General features: G+C 47.1%; 1 non-coding gene across 1 annotated transcript; it reads left to right on the top strand.

Moving 5' to 3' along the window:
* Nucleotides 1–4190: 4190 nt before the first annotated feature.
* LOC127186109 (U2 spliceosomal RNA) lies at nt 4191–4381 on the top strand. Its single transcript, XR_007830342.1, has one exon. It is a non-coding gene; the product is annotated as a U2 spliceosomal RNA (small nuclear RNA).
* Nucleotides 4382–4759: the final 378 nt, after the last annotated feature.

Raw genomic sequence — 4759 nt, 5'->3', positions numbered from 1 at the left:
AGCGGGCAGGGTGCTTTCTGTGCAAGCATTAGGATCTGTTCAGATCACCACACCCACTTACAAGCTGGGCGTGTCAGTGAACATCTGTTACCTCAGAGCTAGGAGTAGCGGAATCCAGAGACAGGCAGCTGCAGGGGGCTTCTGACAGCCAGTGTGGCCAAATCCACGGGCTCTAAAAATAAAGAGGAGAAGTCATTTATGGCCTCCATATGCAAACAGAAGCAATCACACTTGGACACACACATAATAAGCATATACGCAAATACACACATGAATTAACTATTCTCTTGTTGGGGCAAACAGCTCAATGGTAAAGTGCATGCCTAACATGTATAAGGCAAGCACTGGGTTCAATATCAAATGCACCCCTCAACCCCCCCCCACACACATTCTCTCTTAGGGGACAAGATCCTCCTATTTTTAAAAATAAATCAGTAGTCGCATCTTGCTTGTATAGACACTAACAAATACATCGCGTCAGACCTAGAATCAACCCCTTAAAAATGAATTCTTTCCAACGACTCAGTAGAATAGGCTAGGAACATAGAGTATATTATTAGATGCTTATTTGCTTAATTGGCCACTTTAGATTTGCCTGCTCTAGTCTAAAGTTTCTTGTGGCAGGTATAACTACTGTTTTAAAGGTGGCTGACTTCACTGACTCCCCACTAACTGTCATTTCAAGTACTTCAGATTGCCAAACTCTATAGGTGGACCTTAGAGATTTGTACAAGAACACATAGGGACCTAGAAAAGGTTAGAACGGTATCACCTTATGAATGTGGACCCAAATTTCTGCCTTGCCCAAGGCCACCTACTAGTGAGGTGATAATAGAGTTCAAAGTAAGATTTTAGGGTTAAAAGCTTGTCTAGTAAATTATATTTTATATTCATGAAGATGACAGCATTGGCCACACAGAAAGCCTCACTTACAATTATGCTAAAATACTCAGAAAGCATCCCAAACAATGTCTCAGTGTGTTAAAATAATCTACACACACATTTATTTATCTGTACTAGTGAATGTGATAAGTGACACTAAGCAATCCTAAATTATATTTGGTGGAATTCGCGGCCTGATAAAGAAAAAGAAATCAAGTTATTGTAAGATGCACAGGACACTGGAGGTAGAGCTTAACATGTGTGCAAGACCCTGGAAGCAATGCCCAATATTGCAACCCTTCCCCCAATTAGCATTAAAAGATTCATTAACTGGCTGGCTATGCAGCTCAGTTGCGAGCATGCTTGCCTAGCCTGCCCTAAGCCCTGGTTTCACTCCCTGCATAAACCAAGCATGCCTAAAATCCCAGAGCTCAGAATGTAAACACAGGAGGATCAGACATGTTGGGTCATCCTTGGCGGCCAAAGTTCACTGATTAAACTGTATCAATTGTTTATAGGAAAAATGCAGTGTAGATAGGGTTAGGTACTATCTGCAGTTTGGGGAATCCATCAGTGCAGTGGTTCTCAACATGTGGGTCGAGACGCCTTTAAGGACAGAACAATCCTTTCATAGGGGTCACCTAAGACCATCAGAAAACACAGACATTCATACTACAATTCATAACAGTAGCAAAATTACAGTTATAAAGTAGCAACGTGAATAAATTTATTTTACGTGAGGGGTCAACACAACATTAAAAACCAACTGTTCTAAAGGGTCGCACCATTAGGAAGGCTGAGAACCACTGATCTGAGGGTTCCTGGTAACCCTGAGGCTTAGAGGAGACTACTTTACATTAATGTGAGTTCTAGGGAAATGATATGGGAAAATTTGGACTTTGCTGTTAACAGGCAGTTTCCAAGAGTGTGAAGAAAGTGTTCTTTCTAAGCAGCAAAGGCTGGGCAAAGCATGGCACTTCTGCCCACTCCCTGACAGTCACCTTCAGAGAAGGCATAGCGCCCCTACTGACCTTGGCCTCAGAAAGCAGAACGACAATGACATAAGTCACATGGCCCTATGGGCACACCTTGGCCAGGCTTGGGTGGTGGTCACACGAACGATGGAGAGACTCTTCTCTCTGCCATTTGGGCCGGAACTAGCTGGCTCCGTGCCAAGCTACTGATGGTGCCCATCTGTCAGGGTGGCACCTGGCCCTCTTGCAGAAACAGATGGTCTCAAAGGACCTTTCCTTCCTGGCCTTCTCCATAAGGCCACTCTAAAGCAGCGCAGCAGCATTTGCGGCCTGATGAAACCCTCACTTGCATTCCTCTCTGGTATCTTCACCCCGGGAACCAAATGGCTTTAGTTTCTTCTTTTCCTTTTTTGTCTTTTTTCCTGGTATTAAAAAATAAAAACAAAACAATGCTCACCTTGGTCTGACAAGATGGCTCAGTAGGTAAAGGTACTTGCCACAGAGCCTGATAGCCTGAGTTCAGTGCCCAGAATCCACATTATGGAAGAAGAGAACCCATTCCAGAAAGCTGTTCTCTGACCTACACATGTGCACCATGACGACACCTGCCTGTCTAACCACACACACACACACACACACACACACACACACACACACACACACACACACACCATACATATACACACACACAAGGGCCTGCCCCTAGTGACCTACTCCTGCCTACCAGGGTGACCTAGCAAGTTCTATGGTTGTTGTGTGTGTGTGTGTGTGTGTGTGTGTGTGTGTGTGTGTGTGTTTGCTTGTTTGTTTAAAGGCTCTGGTGGGGGTTGGAGAATATGACCAGAATGTGTAGTATACATGTATAGAGCTGACAAAAATTTAATAAACACACACACACAGACACACACTTCTGATTTAAGGTGGCTAAATGTTACAGATAACCCAGAGGCAGGCCCTGAGGCTCCAGTTTGGAGGGGACAGGTGGCCTTGGTGACCTGACTCAAGTATCACAGGGCAGCCTCCGTGGTGCTAGGATCCACTGATATTGGGCTAAGACCCAGAGTGCAGAGGTTTGGGTTTGAGCAGCAAGGCTTCCCAGCAGCCTCCAGTAATGAGCAGATGACAGCCTGGACTGGGCAACGGCTGGCCCATCCCTCAGATGTCAGAGCGTAATAAAGTGTTTTGTTTGGTGTGAGGGTGGGTTGTTTGAATTGCTGCTGTTATTTGTTTGAGCCACAGACTCACTACATAGCATGGGCTAGCCTGCAATGCTTGGCCCTACTCCCTCGGCTTCCTGAGCACTAGGATTACAGGCTTGGATACCTGCATCTATTGAACTCAGCCAACACAAGAGCTTTTCGGGGACACATTCAAGCTGCTGCAGCACAGGACGCTAATGAAAAATGATTGGAAAGAGAAGAAGGAAGAGGAAAGAGAGGTCAGATGGCCACAATACAAACAAACCCAAAATCAGCCTTGGCCACCCCACAGGCAACTATGGAAAGAAAATGGTCCTTCACAGCTATCTCAAGACGTCTAGACTTCTTTGCTTTAAGCAACCATGAGTCAAAAAATTGGAGACCACCCCACGCCCTCCCCCAAAGACTACCATCTAGATAAAGTGCTCTCTGAAGCCGAGGCAGACCCCAAAGGTACAGCTGAAAGCTGTCTGGCAACAGCTCTGCTAATAGCAGCCAGAGCAACACGTCCTCCCTTGAGGGAGACCACTGTGCCCATCACACCAGGCTGCCCAGCTAGTGAAAAGCATAGCCTCCATTGCGAGAGCAAGCCACTTGTGGGGCCTGATCCACAACAGCGCTGAACTGCCTCCTGTAGGGTTCCATTTTCCCAGCAGCAAAAGTATAAACTCTTTGGGAGTCTAGATAACCTGTTCCTGCTGTTCCTGCTACGGCCTGAGCCATGTCACAGGGACTTTCTGACCAGCTTGTTCCAGTTACTGAGGCTGTGGGGACATCTGTTCAAGGCCAAGATGGGGCCGTTGTGCCCCGCCCCATCCATGTCACTTCCATGGCCTCTACCACCACCTTCAATTCTTCCACAGTCTTGGGGTTTTTTTGGGGTGGGGGAAGGTTGGCTTTTTGGTTTTTCGAGACAGGGTTTATGTGTGTAGCCCTGACTGTCCTGGACTCACTTTGTAGAGCAGGCTGGCCTCGAACTCACAGCGATCCGCGTGCCTCTGCGGGGAGTAAAGGCGTGCACTACCACAGCCGGCTCCCCCCGCATTCTTTTAGTGTTTTGAAACAGTATGTACGCCTGGCAAGATGATTCAGCAGGTACAGTGGTTTGAAATTTTGAACACTGAAAACTGTCTCCATTGCTTCTCGGCCTTTTGGCTAAGATCAAGTGTAGCATCTGTTCTTATCAGAAAACTGTCTCCAATAGTCTTGGATGTTTGAGTTCTTGGTCCCCAATTGGCGGTGCTCTTTGGAGAAGTTTGGGTCATACCGCACTGTAGGAGGAAATATGTCATTTGGAGAGTAGACATTTCCCCCCTCCCTCCCTCTTCCCTCCGTCCCTCCCTCCCTCTTCCCTCCCTCTTCCCTCCCTCTCTCTCTCTCTCTCTCTCCTATGCCTGAAGTAAGGCCATGAGCTCTCAGCATCCTGTTCCTGTGCCCGTACCTGCCTTATACTGCCATGCTTCCTCACCATGACGGACTCTCCGTCTGCAACCAGAAGCCCAAACAGAGTCCTTCTTCTGTTAGTTGCAGTGGTCCTGGTATTTCAGCACAGCAGAGGCCATTCCTAACAGAGCAGGTAGAGGTGCTTGCTGCCAAACATGATGACCCAAGTTCTGTTCCCTGAACTCACACGGCAGAAACAAGAACCAATCCTGAAAGGTGTCCTCTGACCCCAACATGTGCACTGATTTGCCACACACACAC

The sequence above is a fragment of the Acomys russatus genome, chromosome X (assembly GCF_903995435.1).
Source record: "Acomys russatus chromosome X, mAcoRus1.1, whole genome shotgun sequence".
Taxonomy (NCBI): Eukaryota; Metazoa; Chordata; class Mammalia; order Rodentia; family Muridae; genus Acomys; species Acomys russatus.
This window is presented reverse-complemented; position numbering and strand designations above follow the sequence as displayed.